Source organism: Hippocampus comes, unplaced genomic scaffold (assembly GCF_001891065.2).
Source record: "Hippocampus comes isolate QL1 unplaced genomic scaffold, H_comes_QL1_v1.1 scaffold208, whole genome shotgun sequence".
Classification (NCBI taxonomy): domain Eukaryota; kingdom Metazoa; phylum Chordata; class Actinopteri; order Syngnathiformes; family Syngnathidae; genus Hippocampus; species Hippocampus comes.
Window position 1 is genome coordinate 47,263 of NW_017805459.1, and position 5,938 is coordinate 53,200.

Here is a 5,938-nt window from a genome sequence, read left to right on the forward strand (position 1 = left end):
TGATCAGTGCTGTCTAATGTCTTAATGGGTTACAATATAGTTGTCATGATTCGGTTTGTGTCCAACAGGTGGCACTGTGGGGCTCCCCCTGCAGCTGCACACTTGTTGGTCGTTATGTGATTAGTATAAAAGGACTCCCGCCCGACCACTCATGGTCGGGTCATTCTGTCATGTTATGCAAGGTGGTAGTTGTTGGGAGGACCCCAAAAAGCAGGGAGGCAGGGAGGAGCAGGGTGGATTGGCCAAAATGTATTTTACAAAAACACAAACCGGAGTACGTAGGAGAAATAAACTCCAAAAACTCACTTAAATAAAGTCCAGTAAAATCAAAGTAGCAAAAAACCCAAGACAGAAAACAAAACATGACACGCGCACACAGCAACAAACAGCAACAATGACCCGACACTGAGTGGTCGGGGATCAAGTCTTTTAAAGTGGCACTAATTACACAATGACCAACAGGTGTGCAGCTGCACGCGGAGCCCTGTCACCAGTGTCACCTGTTGGTCACAAACAGATCCATGACACGTTGATCCTTTTCTGCCGTGGCCTCAATTCTTGTGCTGTGTTAATTTACTCTTGAATCCCGATCAGCTGCGGACTCCCATCTCTCCTTAAGTCCCTCAGTTCTTTTAATATACTGTAAGACAGGGGCCCCCAACCTTTTTTGCCCCATGGACCGGTTTAGGTCAGTCAATATTTTCAGGGACCGGCATTTAAGTTGTGGCGGAAATAATACAACAAAATAATATGGTTTGAGCTGCATGAAAACTGTGGTATTTTCGAAATATAATAATAAACACAAGGAGCGTCTAATCTGGCCGCAACACTCCGATCGCTATGGCAATGTTTAATGCCTTCAAAATACGATACAACGCAAATTCAAAGTGCATGAAAATGACGACTCACCACAGCACCGAGCTTGATTTTCTGCAACCAGACGGTCCCATCTCGGGGTAAAAGGAGACAATGACACCTCAAGTGTGTGGTTTATGTCCAGTCTACTTCGTAATTTTGTTTTCGTCGCCGTTGCTGCAGAACCCCCCCGCCTCACACAGGTAGGATGTCGGAAATAGCAACAGTGCTATTGTGGCGATCTCAGAGTATTCAGCCATAACTTTAATCCAGTTGTCTCGAACGTACTTTTAAGGCCGCCATCATTTGCGATCTCCAGCAGTTTTGTTTTGAAGTAATCGGTCACGTGATGGAGAAGTGTGGTTTGACGTGTGTCAAGCGTAACACAGACGGATGTAACGGAGAATCCGGTAGTTTTTCAATGTAAAACATCTTTCGTATTCTGAAATAAATAAAACAGAATTAAGGCAAGTTCTTTCTGTGCGGCCCGGTACCAAATGCCCGGTGGACCGGTACCGGTCCGCGGACCGGCGGCTGGGGACCCCTGCTGTAAGATACAGGCCCACTTTTTCCCTCTGCTCATTGTCATTGTATGAGTGCATCCAATAGTCCATTATGCTGCTTGCCGTATGCTGGCAACCACTTTATGCCATTCAAGTAACAAAGGCCATGTTGACTTTCTTGGCTTTGTTTTCGGCATTCTCGAAATCCCAAATCCTAAACCAACTTGTACAAGAAGTTTTAGAGGCATTCACGTTGTAGTGGGTCACTTTTAGTCAATCCCGCTCCCCCTCCGTCAACTGACTCACCCCAGTGAAAGTCCCTCTCCTGTATATTTTCATTTGATTTATCTGTAAGATACAGGCCCACTTTTTCCCTCTGCTCATTGTCATTGTATGAGTGCATCCAATAGTCCATTATGCTGCTCGCCGTATGCTGGCAACCACTTTATGCCATTCGAGTAACAAAGGCCATGTTGACTTTCTTGGCTTTATTTTCGGCATTCTCGAAATCCCAAATCCTAAACCAACTTGTACAAGAAGTTTTAGAGGCATTCACGTTGTAGTGGGTCACTTTTAGTCAATCCCGCTCCCCCTCCATCAACTGACTCACCCCAGTGAAAGTCCCTCTCCTGTATATTTTCATTTGATTTATATAATTTCTTGTCACTTTTGTTTTCGTGAAGCGTTTAACACATTACCTGTGATGATGGTTGTACAGGAAGTGGTGAGACTGCTTGGTTTGAAGAAGGCGGGCTTTCTGCAGTAGCCTACGCCAGCTATGGACTCCCTGATAACCTTCAGTTGCTCCAACGATGCTGATTTTGAGAACACCAAGTGTGTGTCAGACTAGAATTTAAAAAAAATAATAATAATCTGTAGTTGTTCTGACAGAAATACAGACGACTTAAATTATATGAAACATGTTTCAAACATGACACAAATGGACCCAGAGCATATACTTTGAGGTAGATTTTTTTTGTGGGTCGGTGGGGCGGCATATTATATACATAGTTACGCATTATATATGGGATTTTACCGTATTTCAAAGTATTGCCCGTAAACAATATTGCTTCACACTTTCGGGATGAACACTATACAGTTGTACCGCTTCGAAAAATTTCAAGTTACGAAACGCCTCAACAGGAAAATTAGTGCTGTCAGGAGATTAAAAAATTGTGAGATGAATTATGATCTGTAATTAATTGATCGAATTAATCTATATTTTAATTTCATCTAAAAATTACTGAGAAAACCACTATTTTCATTTTAAATTCATTACATTATTGAGGCAGATCAAAAGATTGACATCACAAAAAAGTATTTTATTCTTTTTAAACAGACTTGAACAGATGCAGTCCGAGCCATTTACTTTCTGCTGTAATTGAGCCTAGTCCCAAGTCACACCTGCAACCTTTAGTTTTGACCACCAGGATATCAATGTGTTGGGTGGGGGGAATATCACTGTTTTGTTTGTTTTTGTAAATCTCCAAATAATTACAAAATAAAAATAAAATAGAACATCAGGTCCATAAAAAGTGCTTAGGTTGACATATCAAAAACAGTTAATAACACTTTTCTGAGCAATACAAGTACTGAACTTGCTTCAAAAACAGACCCTTAAATCACAGTGCTGTAAATTAGCACTTCAGAAATAACCTGTTCATCATGACAAAATAAAGTGCTGAAATAAACATCAACCATTTCTGATGGGCTACTGAGGACACAGCAACTATGCTGACTTCATGCCTCATACGAGGGGTGTTCTTCTCGAGTTTAGTTTGTCGAAGAGGTTTGCTTTAGCTCGCTATATTGCTCACGATTTCGGTGCTAATATTAGCTGTGGATGCACTCGCGACTGGGTGTTTTTGCATTGATGCGGTAGGTTAAACTTGAGCTGATTCGGTGGTAAGCAAACTCCTTCTTCCAAATCAGGCAACTCTCAACTTTTATCAATCGTGCCGTCAGGGCGTTTTTGGAATGTACATTTTCCATTCATTGGGCTGAGAACTCTGACATGCTCCTCCATTTCCACCTCTCCTCTCCTCACCGCTGCTTACTTAGCCCAGCCCAATTCCAATAGGAGCTTATGCTAAACAAGCCCAAACATAATGACAGCCAATCAATATAAGCTTCAGGCTGTGACTGACAGTTGTTTCCCCACCCTCAAGAACTCAAACACAGGAAGCCAACACATAAAAAGGGATATTAGAAAAAGGCAACCCACCTACAGAAACAATAAAGTTAGAGATTAAAATTTAGATTAACGTGATTGAAAAACACAATGCACTAAATATGACTAATTAATTATTAGCGAATTAATTTGACACCTCTAAGAAAAACATTGCCTCTAGTTACGAAAGAAATTTCAAGATACGAAAGGTAAAAATACATTATGGGCTTGCTACTCACAGCTCCAAGTTTCCTAAACCCAACATACTTATCGCTGCTCTGCCATTGGCTATTACCGAGCATCATCCTGGCATACCACTGGCTAAGAGGGACCTCTACCATATGTCTCCATGTGCGTCGATAGATAGATATGTGTCTATGCAGCGTCCTCATCACTCGTCCCTCGGGCAATGAGGCGTTCCGGTAGTTTTACGTAAATGTGAATCACTCAAAAAAAGTGTTCACCAGTCGGGCAATCGTTCACTCTGCTGATGTTTGCCTTGCACATTTTCGAAGGATTGTTAAAAGCCGACAAAAGCAAAAGTCCTTGGATCAGTTCTTTCCAAAACACCAGGCAAAAACCACTTCTGAGAGAGAACATGAACTAAAGAGGGGAAAAAAAACGATGAGAACGCAGTAAAGTTAAATGTCCATGATTTTTATACTTTATTCTTTACATTATGGCCAAATCTCATTTATTGTGCAATAATCTAATTTTAAAATGTATTTGTTTCATATGTTGATGCATTTTTATGCTTTAGAAAACATTTATGTCTCAATTTTGGGGGGCTTGGAATGGAAGAGTTTCCTAAACCCAACATACTTATTGCTGCTCTGCCATTGGCTATTACCGAGCATCATCCTGGCATACCACTGGCTAAGAGGGACCTCTACCATATGTCTCCATGTGCGTCGATAGATAGATATGTGTCTATGCAGCGTCCTCATCACTCGTCCCTCGGGCCATGAGGCGTTCCGGTAGTTTTACGTAAATGTGAATCACTCAAAAAAAATGTTCACCAGTCGGGCAATCGTTCACTATGCTGATGTTTGCCTTGCACATTTTCGACGGATTGTTAAAAGCCAACAAAAGCAAAAGTCCTTGGATCAGTTCTTTCCAAAACACCAGGCAAAAACCACTTCTGAGAGAGAACATGAACTAAAGAGGGGAAAAAAAACAATGAGAATGCAGTAAAGTTAAATGTCCATGATTTTTATACCTTATTCTTTACATTATGGCCAAATCTCATTTATTGTGCAATAATCTAATTTTAAAATGTATTTGTTTCATATGTTGATGCATTTTTATGCTTTAGAAAACATTTATGTGTCAATTTTGGGGGGCTTGCATCGGAATAGGGCAGGGGTTGGGAATCGATTGTTCGCGAGCCAGATATGGCTCTTTTGATGATTTCATCTGGCTCGCAGATAAAACAAAATATTCTCACTTGTTTAATCAGGGATGAAAGTATTCAATTTACACACTATTTGAAACTTTAACAGAAAAAAATCCCAAGATTGTTTACTATTCTTTCAAGTGAATGTTCACCAGTCGGGCAATCGTTCACTATGCTGATGTTTGCCTTGCACATTTTCGACGGATTGTTAAAAGCCAACAAAAGCAAAAGTCCTTGGATCAGTTCTTTCCAAAACACCAGGCAAAAACCACTTCTGAGAGAGAACATGAACTAAAGAGGGGAAAAAAAACGATGAGAACGCAGTAAAGTTAAATGTCCATGATTTTTATACTTTATTCTTTACATTATGGCCAAATCTCATTTATTGTGCAATAATCTAATTTTAAAATGTATTTGTTTCATATGTTGATGCATTTTTATGCTTTAGAAAACATTTATGTCTCAATTTTGGGGGGCTTGGAATGGAATAGGGCAGGGGTTGGGAATCTATTGTTCGCAAGCCAGATTTGGCTCTTTTGATGATTGCATCTGGCTCGCAGATAAAACAAAATATTCTCGCTTGTTTAATCAGGGATGAGAGTATTCAATTTACACACTATTTGAAACTTTAACAGAAAAAAATCACAAGATTGTTTACTATTCTTTCAAGTGAAAATTTGTGCAATTTTGCTTATGCATTCCTGGTGAGCACCAACATGTAACTTCAAATTTGCTGCTCAAAATCAAAACTAAAAAAGTAAACACATTCCCTGCCATATTTAAGATTTGTTCATGACTTGTATTCATAAAGTGTTGTGTAAATGTGATAAAAAGCTGTTGATTCTTACCTCATACAGTGATAGTGAATATTTATTATGCATACAATTTATTATGCATAACCGTGCTTTATTATCCAAGACAAAACGTGAATTATCAATATGAATATAAAACGCAAATAAAAACAAATAAATGTTGTCATGCCGTTGCTACAAATGCATACCAAATAAAATTGAA

The 5,938-nt window shown here is 39.7% G+C and overlaps 1 long non-coding RNA gene across 1 annotated transcript in view; it reads right to left on the reverse strand.

The window, feature by feature from the left end:
• Positions 1-2,135: 2,135 nt before the first annotated feature.
• The window catches only part of LOC109518652 (uncharacterized), an 18,360-nt gene continuing 14,557 nt past the window's right edge, over positions 2,136-5,938 (reverse strand). The window contains exon 3 of the long non-coding RNA XR_002168800.1: positions 2,136-2,204. This is a non-coding gene — a long non-coding RNA (uncharacterized LOC109518652). The remainder of the gene's footprint in view (positions 2,205-5,938) is intronic.